The following is a 17,802-nucleotide window of genomic DNA, read 5'->3' as shown; positions in this document are numbered from 1 at the left end:
ATTGAGTGACCTGATTAAAGTAGTAGGTCTTCCACAACCCCAGTAGGACCCACCCTCCTAATTCAAAGAGGTCTTGCTTCCAATGCACAAAGAGACCAGACATTCGTCACAAGCTTGGTGCTGAAAAACAAACTATGGAAAAACAACAGTTGATGGACAGAATGCAGAACAATGTCATACATTCACCCCAGTACAGAGATCTGGGCCTAAATCCATTGTTTTTTTGCTCACCATGCCATTCCAGTTTGAACCCAGCCATATGCAAATCAGTCTTGACCCTGTGCCCCATGGGAACAGTCCAGCCCGAACTGCCAAGCCAGGTCCTCCCTGGACTGGAAACAAGCATCCTAGGACCGGTTTCAGGCTTTCAGCCCTCATCAGCCAGGATAGCTTGATTCCAGTGGCATGGTGAGCACGAGACTCACGTCTGAGCAAACAATGGATTTAGCCCCAGATCTCTTTACTGGGGTGAATGTATGACATTGTTCTTGATTTTGTCCATCAACTGTTGTTTTTGCATTTGTCACACTTAGTCGTACGGGTTTGCTCAGACGTGAGTCCCGTGCTCTCCATGCCACTGAAATCAAGCTATCCTGGCTGTTGTTTTTGCACGAAAAACAAACTATGGCTAAATTTCAACGAAATGGCATCTGATATCTTCAGAGTAGTCCATCCCTGTGGTTCAGGGAAATCCTACATCTGGAATGTTATCTAAAGCAGACCATCACAATAACTCTCCCTCCTTTTAATCTCCTGCAAATGTTATACAAAATTGTGGCCTTAAACTTAGGCAATAAGCGCTAGTATTACGCATATTCTTTTCAGCTAAAGCCTGTTAGCCTGCCCATTGCACCAAGAATTTGCCTTCAAAAAGAAAATCAGGTTGCTTATGGCCACCAGGGTAAGCAGGTGAGATCCCCACAGCCCATTTGCCCAACTAAGCACCCACTCAGAATATAGAGTAGATTTGAAAATGGACGAAGAGGGTTGGCCATGTCACATTGGAGGGACCAGTTTCACATCCTTAAAATCTGCAACATCTCTGGATCGGAAACCCCTCAATTCATTACTATGGAGATCCTCAGAAGCTTTTCTATTGGAAACACTAAAGATTGCCCTGCTGATCAGCCGACTTCATGAAAAGTGAATTGTTATTTCCTGTTGACCAATTAATTACAAAGTCATTACTTAATCCGTTTTCTATATACAGTTCGTAAATTTTATTGTTCGAAGTATATTTTGTTTAGCTGCATCAACTTCCACAGTGAACCCAATGGACATTTTCTGGATATGTTACAAGATATTTTTTCTCCCTGTAATTCAAATCTAAGGGTGGCTGATGCAATGTATCTCTGGGTTAGATATTATATATGCTTAAGGACTCACTCCTCACATTGAAATGAAAATATAATGCATACTAAAGCAAGAAGGTAGAAGATTTAGTAAAGGTTTTGCTCCTTTAAGTAAAAAAGAGCCATAATTACCTGTGACCTGAGTTGATGTTGCGGTTGATAATGTTGTTGGTGTTCCTGCAGATGTTTTAGTGTCTGAAACATGAACGCAATTAATAAAATGAGGTCCAGGATTTATCACAAATAGATTCAAAATGTTATCAAATTTCTCCCTGTCCATATTACGATGTTGATGCTTCTCTATGTAATCAGTTTTAAAAATCTAGATCTAATTCACCTATTTCGCCTATAGTATGTCAACCTCAATGTCTGTGACAACACAATCTTAGCACCAGTCTCTCAAACCACACACTTCGAATGGTCACTCATACAGACATTCCTTGGCCAGTATGCAAGAATAAAAACAGCATAAATATCGTCCTTAAACATAGATGTGGAGCTAAGAATAGTAAATGTATACCCACTTGTATATACTTACGATCATTATATGTGTAGGACAAATTGAATAGTAACTGTGCTTTAATAACACACTTTTTTCTTGTGATATAAGGGAGCAAGTAACTAGATCAATCTCACAATTAATTACATTCAAAGCACAATATCAAACATTCTCTTTGAAGTGACTATTATTCAAACCTTTTTAAAATGCAATTTGGTGAAACAAAAAAAGTAAAGTAGTATTTACAATGAAAAAGTAGACAGACCTAAAACTGAAGAGCCTCCTCTCAAGACAAAATTTGGATGATGGCCCATCTGACTGTCAGCTCCTTTTTTGGCTCAAGCCTAGGCAACGCTGGTGCTGACTGTACGAGACATGTTGTAGACATATTGTGGCCATATAGCCCTCCCATTGCCTTTTTTTTTATTACCTCAATTGTCCTTTCAAAAGGCTTGCCTGCTAGTGGTTAATCTTTGCTCTTAGTCCCTCCTTTTTGTGTTTTGTTTCCTCCTATTGAGCACCGCCTAATTACTGGTACTTTACACTTTGATGCTCATCTGTTCGTTTTGGGGTACAATGTTTCTCTTTGTTTCCTGTTCGTGTTTGTCATAGCTTCCCTTTTTTTTATCATCGTCCTTTGAAAGGCAGAGTGTCGTGTTGGAAAAAGAGCGTGAGTATACAATGTTTTCAAAACGTAAAATATATTTGTTTTTATACAGAAGGGTCCCATCTGAGCACTTTTGTAAGCTATTTGTAATGTATGTTCTTTTGTGGCAGCTGAAAGGCAGCATGTCATTCCTGTAGAACTGTGTTACTCATAGTATGGCCCGCGGGCCTTCCTTGTTGACCCGCAGACCGTGCAGGTAATGTACCCATGGTCCCCAGAGAGAAAGACAGAGAGAGAACGAGAGAGAAAGTGGAGAAAGACAGAGAAAGTGAAGAGGGAGAGAGTGTGGAGAGAGAGAGTGGAGAGAGAGAGACTGACTGACTGACTGAGAGACTGAGATACTGACTGACTGAGAGACTGACTAAGAGAGAGACTGACAGAGATAGAGAGACTGGCTGACTGTGAGGGAGACGGACTGACAGAGAGAGAGACTGACTGACTGCCAGCGAGAGACTGACTTACTGAGAGAGAGACTGACCGACTGGCAGAGATAGAGAGAGAGACAGACAGAGGGAGAGACTGACAGAGAGAGAGAGAGACTTACAGAGAGACTTACAGAGAGAAACTGACTGACAGAGAGAGAGACTGACTGACTGACGCAGGAGATACGGTCTAACAGAGAGACTGAGTGAGTGGCAGAGAGAGAGTCTGAGTGACTGACAGAGAGACTGACATAGAGAGATAGAGAGACTGACTAAGAGAAAGAGAGGAACAGACAGAGAGAGACTAACTGACTAAAAGAGACTGTCTGATATAGAGTGACTAACTGAGACTGAGAGGGTGACTGATTGACTAAGATTGAGATGGACAGAAAGAGAGAGGCTGACTGACAGAGAGAGAGAGAGACTGACTGACAGAAAGATAGAGACTGGCTGACAGAGACTGGCTGACTGAGAGAGAGAGAGAGAGAGAGAGAGAGAGAGAGGGGCTGACTGAGACTGACAGTGAGAGGTTGACTGACCGAGAGAGTGATTGACAGAGAGAGACTGTCTGACTGACAGAGCTAGAGACTTACTGACTGAGAGAGAGACTGACTGACTGAGAGAAAGAGAGAGAGAGAGACTGACTGTCTGACAGAGACTGACAGAGACTGACAGAGAGAGACTGACCGACTGAGAGAGACTGACTGACTGAGAGAGAGTCTGACTGACATAAAGACAGAGACTGAGAGAGAGAGAGAGAGACTGACTGTCAGAAACTGACTGACTAGGAGAGAGAGAGACTGACTGTGACTGACAGAGAGACTGACAGAGAGAGAGAGACTGACAGAGATAGTGAGAGGCTGACAGAGAGAGAGACTGACTGACTGACAGAGAGCAAGACTGACTGGCAGAGAGCAAAACTGACTGACTGACAGAGAGAGAGACTGACGGACAGAGAGAGAGAGACTGACTGACAGAGAACGAGAGACTAACTGACTGAGAGAGAGAGACTGACTGACAGAGAGAGAAAGAGACTGACTCACAGAGAGAGAGACTGTGATGGAATTGGGGTCAAAGTATGAAGCTATGTAATGCCTCTTAAGATTGCTATTGTCTGCTAATAAAAATGTATTATCAAAATGTGTTCTTTGTAGTTAAATCCGCTTTTGAAACACAGCATTGTATAATGTTTTGAAACAAGTTTGATTTTTTTTACTTTAGCCCAGCCCCCCTAACTGACCCCACCCCCTTCCCATTGACCCCACCCCTACTGATGCGGCCCTCAGCCACAAACCACACAGTAATTTTGGACCCCCACAAGACAGTTTGTGATTACCCATGCTGTAGAAGCTTTAGCTGTAAAACACTTTATTTCATGATTTCTGTCTCATGTCAGCTGTTCTAGTCTTGTTCCTCTCATATATTATAAAATGGTAAGAATTATGACAAGAAAGACAGAAAAAGCCAGGGTAATGCCACCTTACCGATAATCGTCATTGCATTATGTCCAGGTTTTGCTAGTCACAGTCTTTCTAACCTTTTCCCTAACCCCTAGACTGCTGCTAACTGAGCTTGTCATTTCTGACCAGCCTCTGGATTTGATGGGAAGTAAAAAGGAGGTGCCGTGGGAAGGAAAAAAGAGTTAAGCTCATGTTTTATATGTGAGGATTTGTAAAAATGAGCATAATGTCGTTTGGGACCAAAAAACATGGTTTGTCCTGTGGGCGAGGCAGTTCCTTACTCGGTAAGGATTGTATCAAGGAATGCCTGGACTCGGTATAATAAAGATTGCTGGTCTCTAATCACCATATTAATATATTCAATTGATTTTGTAATAAAATGCTCAAGATTTTGTAATGTTTTACAGGTCATTGTTTTATAATTTCCAGTTCGAAATAATCAATTTTGATCACAATATACTACAAATCTATTTACTTCCTCAATTTAGAATTAATCAGATTGGTTGAGAAACTGTATGGAGGACTTGCATAGGTTTTTATCATACCAGCTTTTCTACAACTTTAAGTCAAAAAGCTATTTCATCGAAGTAAATATACATCCAACATTGGTGCCAACACAAACACACACACACAGATATATACGCAAACTTGTAATGAAGTTGTTTTTTTAAATTTACAGCTTCTCCTTCCAGCAAAGTTGATCATTGTCGATGTACACCTTTACATAATTCAAAATGGGCATTTTAAAAAATGTATGCACTTTGTGCAATGATGTTTTTCAAATTGGTAAACACCTTTTTTCAACAGATTAACTTCATGTTTTATTTAAATTGACTGTAAGATTACATCCAATGTTTTAGACATTACATTTTCAGTAAGTGACTTTTAAATTAAATATCATATGATATAAACAATATTATAGAGAGAGTCCATTTAAATTGACATAAAATACTTTTTTCAAAGAACAATATTTTGTAAATGCAGTCTAGGTTGCACATTACGAAGATGAATGTAGGCTTACCCAAACAGATGACCCCAGCGTCATTGTAGTGACCACATGTATTGTTGTATAACCCTGTGTGATGACAATGTAACAAGCTGGACTCATCCCCCTGGCAGTTTACATAGTCCAAGAGAATTTTTCCATTGCCTTCTCCAAAATAGGCGTTTTTGGGAGCAGAATGTACTAGTCCACACTGAAGCTGTGCGCAGACCACCTTTGCATTAAAGGTGTTCCAGTAAGTGTCACACACAGTCTCCCACGAGTTATTGTAGAAAATCTCAACACGACCCTCACATGCATTGCCACCACCCAGGAGCCGAATGGGAAGGATCTCTGCAACAGAGGAACAATAAACAGAAGAGCACTGTGTTAGTTCCGTCCGAATACTCAGAGTGCAAAGAGATTTTACACTGAATATTCAGAACAGCAAACTAATGACAAACATTCTATATGCACCTCACCCTCAGCCAGCATTTGGCAATGTTTTGTTCTCATGAATTTAATGTAAACTTTGTTAAGCAGTTAACCAGTACAGTAAAAAAGAAATGTTTAAATAGCAGTCTAATGGAGCATTTTGTGTGTGTTAATTGCATTTTCTTCCCCTATGGATGTGTCTATTAAACACACAGTAATCATGAGTGAAAGACTGGCTAGTGCTGGACCGCTCCAGATTTTCTACTTACAGGTTGCCATCAGTGTATTGAAAACATGCAGACTATTTGCCGATAATGATGTTATCATCAGTTACTAGTGGGAATCTAATTCAGACACTACCCACAATCCATAATAAACCTCCTTGATTTTCTCTTCTAAATTTCTTTTGCTTCATATGTTCTGTCCTATGTACCCTCTCCATTAAATACTTCACCACCATTACCTAGGTATGATACTGAGATTCTGCCGCACCTGAGAGAGATGCAAGATGCGCATCTGTCAAAGGGAAAACACGAGAATCAACCAACTTGATAATTCCTTGACAGCAAGTACCTAGAAATTCATCAGCAACCAAAATAATGGTGTGACATGCCAGAGGCAAACTCAGGTGAAGGCACAATAGGCACTTTATCCCAGTACAATCTGCCATTCCTTCTGACCCTCCTCCATATTAGTCAAATCAGTCTGGACCTTCATCACTCTATTCTTGTGTCCCTCCTTCAAGGACTTCAGCCTACCCCATCCCTACATACCATCAAGATTGAACCTGAGCTTCGTCTTACACAGTAGAATTAGTAAAAAAACAAAGACACTAGAAGACTCCTGCAGAAGTATAACTTACAATGCTGAAGTGACAAAGAATTGAAAAAGCACAACCAATGTTTTAAACAACTCTCAGTTACTAATCTACTTTACTTAGACATCCGTTACTCATTGAGTGACCTGATCAAAGTAGTAGGTCTTCCACAACCCCAGTAGGACCCACCCTCCTAATTCTAAGTGGTCTTGCTACCAGTGCACAAAGAGACCAGACATTCGTCACAAGCTTGGTGCTGAAAAACAAACTATGCAAAAACAACAGTTGATGGACAGAATGCAGAACAATGTCATACATTCACCCCAGTACAGAGATCTGGGCCTAAATCCATCGTTTTTTTGCTCACCATGCCATTCCAGTTTGAACACAGCCATATGCAAATCAGTCTTGACCCTGTGCCCCATGGGAACAGTCCAGCCCGAACTGCCAAGCCAGGTCCTCCCTGGACTAGAAACAAGCATCCTAGGACCGGTTTCAGGCTTTCAGCCCTCATCAGCCAGGATAGCTTGATTCCAGTGGCATGGTGAGCACGAGACTCACGTCTGAGCAAACTATGGATTTAGGCCCAGATCTCTGTACTGGGGTGAATGTATGACATTGTTCTTCATTTTGTCCATCAACTGCTGTTTTTGCATTTGTCACCCCTAGTCGTATGGGTATGCTCAGACGTGAGTCCGGTGCTCTCCATGCCACTGAAATCAAGCTATCCTGGCTGATGAGGGCCAAGGATGCTTGTTTCCAGTCAAGGGAGGACCTGGCTTGTGGCTTGGCAGTTCGGGCTGGACTGTTCCCATGGGGCACAGGGTCAAGACTGATTTGCATATGGCTGGGTTCAAACTGGAACGGCATGGTAAGCAAAAAACGATGGATTTAGGCCCACATTTTGTACTGGGATGAATGTATGACATTGTGCTGCATTCTGTCCAACACTGTTGTTTTTGCATTTGTCACACTTAGTCGTACGGGTATGCTTAGACGTGAGTCCCGTGCTCTCCATGCCACTGAAATCAAGCTATCCTGGCTGTTGTTTTTGCACGAAAAACAAACTATGGCTAAAGTTCAATCAAATGGCATCTGATATCTTCAGAGTAGTCCATCCCTGTAGGTCAGGGACATCTTACATCTGGAATGTTATCTAAAGCAGACCATCACAATAACTCTCCCTCCTTTTAATCTCCTGCAAATGTTGTACAAAATTGTGGCCTTAAACTTAGGCAATAAGCGTTAGTATTACGCATATTCTTTTCAGCTAAAGCCTGTTAGCCTGCCCCGTTGCACCAAGGATTTGCCTTCAAAAAGAAAATCAGGTTGATTATGGTCACCTGGGTAAGCAGGTGAGATCCCCACAACCCATTTGCCCAACTAAGCACCCACTCAGAATATAGAGTAGATATGAAAAGGGACGGAGAGGGTTGGTCATGTCACATTGGAGGGACCAGTTTCACTTCCTTGAAATCTGCAACATCTCTGGATCGGAAACCTCTCTTTTCATTACTATGGATATCCACAGAAGATTTTGTATTGGAAACACTGTAGATTGCCCTGCTGATCAGCCGACTTCATGAAAAGTGAATTGTTATTTCCTGTGGACCAATTCATTACAAAGTCACTACTTAATCCGTTTTCTATATACATCCCTTGAATTTTATTGTTCGAAGTATATTTTGTTTTGCTGCATCAACTTCCACAGTGAACCCAATGGATATTTTTTGGATTTGTTACAAGATATTTTTTCTCCCTGTAATTCAAATCTAAGGGTGGCTGATGCAATGTATCTCTGGGTTAGATATTATATATGCTTAAGGACTCACTCCTCACATTGAAATGAAAATATAATGCATACTAAAGCAAGAAGGTAGAAGATTTAGTAAAGGTTTTGCTCCTTTAAGTAAAAAAGAGCCATAATTACCTGTGACCTGAGTTGATGGTGCGGTTGATAATGTTGTTGGTGTTCCTGCAGATGTTTTAGTGTCTGAAACATGAACACAATTAATAAAATGAGGTCCAGGAGTTATCACAAATAGATTCAAAATGTTATCAAATTTCTCCCTGTCCATATTACGATGTTGATGCTTCTCTATGTAATCAGTTTTAAAAATCTAGACCTAATTCACCTATTTCGCCTATAGAATGTCAACCTCAATATCTGTGACAACACAATCTTAGCACCAGTCTCTCAAACCACACACTTGAAAGGGTTACTCATGTAGACATTCCTTGGCTAGCATGCCAAAATACCAACAACATAAATAACGTCCTTAAACATAGATGTGGAGCTAAGAATAGTAAATCTATACCCACTTGTACAGACTTACGATCATTATATGTGTAGGACAAATTGAATAGTAACTGTGCTTTAATAATACACTTTTTTCTTGTGATATAACAGAGAAAGTAACTAGATCAATCTCACAATTACCTACATTCAAAGCATAATATCAAACATTCTCATCGAAGTGACTATTATTCAAACCATTTTAAAATACAACTTGGTGAAGCAAAAAAAGTAAAGGAGTATTTACAGTGACAAAAGTAGACAGACCCAAAACTGACTGAGCCTCCTCTCGAAACAAAATTTGGATGATAGCCCCTCTGACTAACGCTCGGCTCATTTTTTAGGTCAAGCCTAGGCAGCGCGAGCGCTGAATCTTCGAGACATGTTGCAGATAATTTGTCGGCTTATAGCCAACCCCTTGCCTTTTTCTTCATTACCTCAATTTTCCTTTCAAAAGGCTTGCCTGCTAGTGGTTAATCTTTGCTCTTTGTCCCCCCTTTTGTGTTATATTTCCTCCTATGGAGCGTAGCCTAATTACTGGTATCTTTACACTTTGATGCTCCTCTGTTCAGTTGGGGCACTATGTTTTTCTATGTTTCCTGCTCGTGTTTGGCGAAGCTTCCCTTTTGTGTCTCGTTGGAAAAAGAGCGTGAGTAGGCAAAGTTTTCAAAACGTAAAATACATTTGTTTTTAATCAGAAGAGTCCCATCTGTGCACTTTTGTAAGCTATTTGTAATGTATGTGCTTTTGTGGCTGCTGAAGGCAGCATGTCATTCCTGTAGAACTGTGGTACTCATAGTACAGCCCGCGGGTATTCCTTGGCGGCCGGCAGACTGTGCAGGTCATGGACCCATGAGAGAGAAAGTGGAGAGAGAGAGTGGAGAGAGAAAGAGTGGAGAGAGATACAGTGGAGATACGGACAGTGGAGAGGGAGTGTGGAGAGAGGGAGTGGAGAGAGAGTAGAGAGAGAGACTGACTGATTGACTGACTGACTGAGAGACTGACTGACAGAGAGAGACAGACTGACTGAAAGACTGACTGACTGACACAGCGAGAGACTGAGTGACTAAGAGAGAGGCTGACAGAGAGAGAGAGACTGACTAAGGGAACGAGGGAGACTGACTGAGAGAGAGACTAACTGACTAACAGAGACTGTCTGAGATAGAGAGACTAACTGAGACTGGGAGAGTGACTGATTGACTAAGATAGAGACTGACAGAAAGTGAGAGGCTGACTGACTGACAGAGATAAAGCGAGACTGTCGAGACTGACTGACAGAGACTGATTGACTGAGAGAGAGAGACTGACAGACTGACAGTGAGAGATTGACTGAGAGAGTGACTGACAGAGAGAGACTGTCTGACTGACAGATAAGAGAGAGATTGAGTGACTGAGAGAGATACTGACAGCGAGTGAGAGAGACTGACTAAGAGAAAGAGACTGACAGAGAGGGACTAACTGATTAACTGATTAACAGAGACTGTCTGACATAGAGAGTCTAACTGAGACTGAGAGAATGAGTGACTGACTAAGATAGAGACTAACAGAAAGAGAGAGGCTGACTAACTGACAGAAAGACTGATGGACAGAGAGAGAGAGACTGACTGACAGAAAGAGAGAGAGAGACTGACTAAGAGAGAGAGAGACTGACTGACTGAGAGAGAAAGAGATTGACTGACTGAGAGAGAGAGAGACTGACTGACTGAGAGAGAGACTGACTGACAGAAAGAGAGAGACTGACTAAGAGAGTGAGACTGACTGACAGAAACTGACTGACCGAGAGAGAGAGACTGACTGAGACTGATAGAGAGAGACTGACTGAATGAGAGAGAGACTGACAGAGAGAGAGAGAGATTGACTGACAGAGAGACTGACTGACAAAGGGAGAGAGACTGACAGAGATAAAGACTGACTGACTGCCACAGACTGACTGACTGAGAGCAAGACTGACTGACTGACAGAGAGTCAAGTCAAGTCAAGACCACTTTATTCGATTCATAAAAAATCATAAAAGTCACAGTACAAGAGGGATTACAGTAATATACATAAAAACAGTTAAAAAGTTGAATATATACATGTGCAGAAAAAATGTCCCTACATTTTTAAAAAATGCAATTCATTTGATGTAATATATGTAATAAAAATACAGCAGCAGTGTCAATTAATCTATTGCATTCCGATTCTTGCAACGAATGGAAGCCACTATGAAACTTGCTACTCCAAACATGATTACTGGGTATTCCATTAACTGAAGATACAATAGTGCTGGTGTGACTGACAGAGAGCGATACTGCCTGACTGACAGAGAGAGAGACTGACTGACAGAGAGAGAGAGAGACTGACTGACTGAGAGAGAGAGACTATGATGGAATTGGGGTCAACGTATGAAGCTATACGATGCCTTTTAAGATTTCTATTGTCTGCTAATAAAAATGTGTTATCAAAATGTGTTCTTTGTAGTTACATCCGCTTTTGAAATACAGCATTGTATAATGTTTTGAAACGGGTTTGATTTTCTTTACCCTAGCCCTGCCCCCCCACTGACCCTGCCCCCCTCCCACTGACCCCACCTTTACCAATGCGGCCCTCAGCCACAAACTACACTGTAATTTTGCCCCCCTAAAGAACGTTTGTGATTACCCATGCTGTAGAAGCTTTAGCTGTAAACCACTTTATTTCTGTATTTTTGTGTCAGCATAAAGGTAGCAATTCTGTCCTTCATTTTTATGTATTTATGTTGGAAAGGGAGCTCGGTTTTTGGGCAGGCTTTATATCTTATCTTTATCTCGTCAGATATTCTGTGCATTCATAGACCGAGATTGACTGTGAGATGCTGTTTTCAGTGGGCAGCTATTCATTCCCCCAAATGCCTCATGCTTCGCAACTTAACCCATCCAACCACCACCACCCTCATTGCTGCTTACCCCCTTCTTGATTGTTCAACTACTCATCTGTAAGAGGCAAGCTTGACTCCTTGTGGTAAGCTTGAGTTGTTTATTGTACATTGATGATAAAGGTACCCCTGTATCTGAGTGTGTTTAATAATTAACATCGAGGACATTTGTCTCAGCATTGAACTAATCGCTGCCATTTGTCACAGTCAAATCTGCATCATAGAGCCACAGGAAAACATACTTTGGACTTACGAGGAATTTAGTTAGCACGAACCATAGACATCCCTCAAACTGGACAGAGACAGCAAACTCATAATGACTGTCTCTTCACACAAATGTATCTCCTCCAATGCAGTTCAATTGGATTGTGTAAAATGATGTCCGCGCTTGCATCATCTCCAATTGACCCTTTAAAAACAGCTGTCAAACTTCGCTTCACATTGTTCTGCCAAGGCCGAGACTCTGTGCTGCTTTCACGGGTACAACAGCACGAGCTGTAGCATTTTCTTATTATAGCAAACAGAGCGCAAGTGACTGACTATATTAATTGGTTCATCCTCTCACCCCTTTCTCAAACATAATTCGGCTCAGTGGTTCATGTCTGTATATCATTTGTCTGTACAACTATTTTAATTAAGTCTATGTAGGTCATTTTACAACCATAATGGCCAAGCCTGTTACCAGAGGAGCATATTGGCACCTATTAACGAAAATGTGTTTCAATTGCCTGCCTGTGTATGCTTCAAGGTGTGTTCAACTGTAAGGTGCTTGAACGATCTCTATGGTATAGGAAACTTCAACAGTTTCCTGCCTGGGTACCCTTTGCTGAGAAGAAGATGGTTGGTTGTGTCTGTTCAAAATTAGCTGTTAAGAAAGGAAAAAAACCCATTTTCTGTGTAAGTGATGGCACTACTTTTTTCTCAATTACCTTACTTATCCCTTGAGTTCCTCTCTTAGTAATGTTTGCTTCACTGGCATGTTTAACTTTTTCAACCAACACCCATCGATGCTGGTGTGCATTCCTGTTCTTGTGGACTGGTTGATGGCTTGGAGAGAGCATCCCTGCATGTTGTCTTGTGTGCCACAGCCTCATGATCGGGGCTGAAGCGGGCTGTTGAGTGGATGGGATACTTGCATTTGCATAGCTTCACCTTCTTCTCTATCCAGTGCAGGTTGATGTGGCAAGCTGGGTATTCAGTGTACTTTTCCACAGTTATTCCTAGCGCCAGTTATTGCAGGGTCTCTGGTACATCACTGCCTGACGCACCCCTATTGGTTGCCCCTTATAGGCATGATTGGCTTTTCACTTGGTTAAGGCTTTTATTGGGTGCCCTGTTCAGCATCTCCTTGAGGCCGTGTGGTAGCAGAGTGTGTTCCATGTTGCACAGGAATGTATTTCTATGCCTGGTTTTGACTTCGTTTTTTGCCTGGGGTGGGATCGCTAAGCAGACTTACTGCTTCTGCATGGAGAAGTGTGGCTCACTGGTTAGAGGAGGCAGACCCTGAAGCAGAGGTCAGACCCGGGACCAGGGTTCAATTCCCGACGCAGCAGGATCTTGAGCCCAAATATCCACGCACTCGATAATTCTCGTTTCGGTGCCTACTCGAACCACGGGTTCACACTCTGCAGCTCTGGGCATTAGCTGCTTAATCTCCACTACGGCCTCCCTGCGGCAGGATGCCTGGCTTTCACCTTGGGGATGCCCAGTACTGGTATCTCACAGGGAAAAAAAAGCCAGGACGGGTTCCCAAGGCAAGCGCCGAGATGCCTACGGGTAATCGAGCGCTATATAAGAACGCATAATAATAATAATAATAATACTAAGACAGGGTTTCCTTTGTTTAATAACTGTTGCTACTAGCTGGCCTCCTCCCTTGTAGACCTTGGACTTTATACTTACTAAGGCTACCCTTGGGCCTCTGTAGTCTTTCTGACTTTTCTGCACACTATTGGGCTACCCACCTATTTCCCTTATGTTGCAGAAAGTTCTCTGTTACATTTCCTTGCTCAAGTGGTTATTGAGTCCTCCCTACGTCTGATGTTCTGAGGTTTGAATACTGTGGGTGATTTACTTTGGCCTCGTTGTATGGACAACTATCTGGTTCTTTGTGTGTTTGTGGTCCTTACAAATTGTATTACCATTGGTTCTTCTGCTGCTTCTACCCCCCACCTTGGTCATTCTTGCATCATTTGTGTCCTGGTGAGCATTTACTATGGCCACTGTGTTGTAGAAGCCAACATGAGTTCTGTCTCATGTCAGCTGTTCTAGTCTTGCTACTCTCATATATTGTAACATGGTAAGAATTATGACAAGAAAGACAAAACAAGGCAGGGTAATGCAACCTTACGGATAATCGTCATTGCATCATGTCCAGGTTTTACTAGTCACAGCATTTCTAACCTTTTCCCTAATCCCTAGACTGCTGCCAACTGAGCTTGTCATTTCTGACCACCATCTGGAATTGATGGGAAGTAAAAAGGAGGAACCCTGGGAAGGAAAAAAAGAGTTACGCTCATGTTTTATATGTGAGGATTTTAAAAAATGAGCATAATGTAGTTTGGGAACAAAAAATGGTTTGTCCTGTGGGCGAGGACAGTTTCTTACTCGGTAAGGATTGTATCAAGGAATGCCTGGACTCGGTATAATAAAGATTGCTGGTCTCTAATCACTAAATTAACATATACAATTGATTTTGTAATTAAATGCTCAAGATTTCGTATTGTTTTACAAGTCATTGTTTTATAATTTCCAGTACAAAATAATCAATTTTGATTACAATCTAATACAAGTCTACTAACTTCCTCAATTTAGCATTAATCAGATTGGTTGAGAAACTGTATGGAAGACTTGCATAGGTTTTTATCTTACCAATTTATCTACAATTTTAAGTCAAAAAGCTATTTCATAGAAGTAAATATATAGCTAAGATTTCCAGGTTCTCATTCTAGCAAAGTTAATCATTGTAGATATACACCTCTATATAAGTAAAAATGGGCATTTTCAAAATTGTATGCACTTTGTGCAATGATGTTTTGGAATTTTGTAAACGTCTGTTTTCAACAGATTAACTTCATGTTTTATTTAAATTGACTGTAAGATTACATCCAATGTTTTAGACATGACATTTTCAGTAAGTGACTTTTAAATTAAGTATCATATGATATAAACAATATTATAGAGATAGTCCTTTTAATTGTATGTATGTATGTATGTATTGGTACTCTTTTATAGCGCATGTCTGTCACCCAACGGGTATCCTGGCGCTTTGACTAGAAGGAACCTGCTTCGCACCATGCTGACTTATAAGAACTAACGTGACCCAACCTTAGGAAAGAGATGTGTTTTTAAATTTTTCTTAAAGGAATTGAGATAGTTCATGCTTCTCAGTCCAAGCGGAAGAGCGTTCCATAGCCTGGCTGCCATAAACCTGAAAGATCGGCCGCCCAGCAGCGATCTCAAAACTTTAGGCACCACAGCAAGGTAAGCAGAAGCCGAACGAAGGGATCTGGACGGAGTGTACCAATGGAACATATTCTGTAGTGGCACTGGGCCTTGTCCATGAAGGGCCCTGAATACAATACATAAAGATTTAAAATCGATCCGCTGAAGGACCGGTAACCAGTGAAGGTCCCTTAGTGCCTGAGATGAAGAGTCAAGGCGGCGACGAGAAAGCGCTAATTTGGCTGCAAGATTCTGCACCCGTTGCAGTTTTCCTATCAAAGTAGATGGTGCTCCAAGAAATAGAGCATTACAGTAGTCCAAGCGACTTACAATAATGCTCCTCACCACCTCTGGCCTGCTGTCCATGGAAAGCATCGGAAGGACCTTTCTCAGCATACGAAGCAGTCCCATACAAGTGCTCACTGTTTTATTAACGGCTGCATCCAGTTGGAGGTTAGACCCAAACATCACTCCCAGATTACGGACCGAGGTGGCAGACACAGTCGTGCTCTGGAAGGAAGGTAGCCAAAAATCCGGCGGGAGAGGTCTAGGGACGCGATCAGTAGTGCAGTGTAAGAATTCTGTCTTAGAGCTGTTAAACTGCAGCGAATTCTGATTCAGCCAGTCCGCAGTTGCGAGCATACAACGGTGGAAGGTGTCTAACGCCACTGCTTCCTTGCCCTCAAGCGAGAAGACAAGTTGAGTGTCATCCGCGTAATTTGTCACCGCTATGCCGAAGGATCTAATCAACGCAACCAAGGGCCGCAGGTACAGGTTGAAGAGGATAGGGCTGATGGCCGACCCTTGTGGAACACCTTGCTCCACTCTTCTGATGTTAGATTTGAAAGGTGGCAATGACACTACCTGATGACGATTTCCAAGGTATGATGTCAGCCACTTCAGGGCATGGCCTGTCACCCCTACTTCCTCTAATCTTTTAATCAGAGTTGCATGACTGACTGTGTCGAACGCGGCCGACATATCGAGCAGCACTAAAAAGGCTGCTCTTCCATGGTCGGCTCGCGTCCTGAGATCGTCTAGCACAGTCACCAACGCTGATTCCGTCCCGTGGGCCGGTCTAAACCCGAATTGAACCTCATCCAAGCAGGACCCGGTCTCCAGGTACTTAGACAGATGTTTTGTAAGCCACTTTTCCAGAATCTTTATTGGAAACGGGAGCAGGGAGATAGGTCGATAATTTGCTGGACAAGCCGGGTCCAAGGTGTCCTTTTTAAGAAGAGGGGATACCACGGCTAATTTCCAGCAATCTGTTACCCGTGCTGAAACCAGGGACTGATCATAGATGGTAAACAGCGGGGGGAAAAGTTCTTCCCGGAACAGCTTCCAGTGTTTATGTGGAAGCGGGTCCAAAGGTGACCTAAAATACTCTTTTCAAAGAACATTATTTTGTAACTGCAGTCTAGGTTGCACATTACTAAGATGAATGTAGGCCTACCCAAACAGATGACACCAGCATCATTGTAGTGACCACATGTATTGTTGTATAACCCTGTGTGATGGCAATGTAACAAGCTGGACTCATCTCCCTGGCAGTTTACATAGTCCAAGAGAATTCTGCCATTGCCTTCTGCAAAATAGGCATTTTTGGGAGCAGAATGTGCTAGTCCACACTGAAGCTGTGCACAAACCACCTTTGCATTGAAAGTGTTCCAGTCTGTGTCACACACAGTCTCCGACGAGTTATAGTAGAATATCTCTTTGCACCCTGAGTATTCTGACGGAACAAACACAGTGGTCTTCTGTTTATTGTTCCTCGGTTGAAGAGATCCTTCCCATTTGGCTTCAAGGTGGTGGCAACACATGCAAGAGTTAAGATTTTCTACTATATCTCTTGAGAGTCTGTCTGTGACACTTAATTGAACACCTTTGTTGCAAAGGTGGTCTGTGCTCAGCTTGGGTGTGTCCCAGTACATTCTGCTCTCAAAAATGCCTATTTTGGAGAAGGCAATAGAAAAATTCTCTTTGACTATGTGAACTGCCATGGGAATGAGCCCATCTTGTAACATTGCCATCTCAGTGTTATACAACAATATATGTGGTCTCGACAATGACATTAGTGTCATCTGTTTCAGTAAGCCTATCATCCATAGAGGAGGAATATGCAAACAATTAACACACACAAAATGCTCCATTAGACTTCTATTTAAACATTTATTTTGTACTGTACTGGTTAACTGCTTAACAAAGTTTACATTAAATTCATGAGAATAAAACATTGTCAAATGCTTGCTGAGGGTGCGCTGCATCTTCAGCAAGCATTTGGCAATCTTTTATTGTCTGGAATTTTATGTAATCAGAAGCAAGTGATTGTACGGCTCCCCCAATCTCTTCCAGTGTAACCGGTGTGTTGAGTCCCTCCCTATATTATCAACCCACCGTTGGCAGCTGCAATGCGTCCAGAAACAACTCTATGTCACACCAAAGTGTTTCGTCTAAGGGAGCAGTATAAGTCAGTATCGTGTTGTTTCACGGAGTTGTCTATTTCATGTTGGGTACATAACATCTGGCCTGCCC

This window comes from Lissotriton helveticus, chromosome 5_1 (assembly GCF_964261635.1).
Source record: "Lissotriton helveticus chromosome 5_1, aLisHel1.1, whole genome shotgun sequence".
NCBI classification, from domain to species: domain Eukaryota; kingdom Metazoa; phylum Chordata; class Amphibia; order Caudata; family Salamandridae; genus Lissotriton; species Lissotriton helveticus.
The sequence above is the reverse complement of the archived record's forward strand: the minus strand, read 5'-3'. Positions refer to the sequence as shown.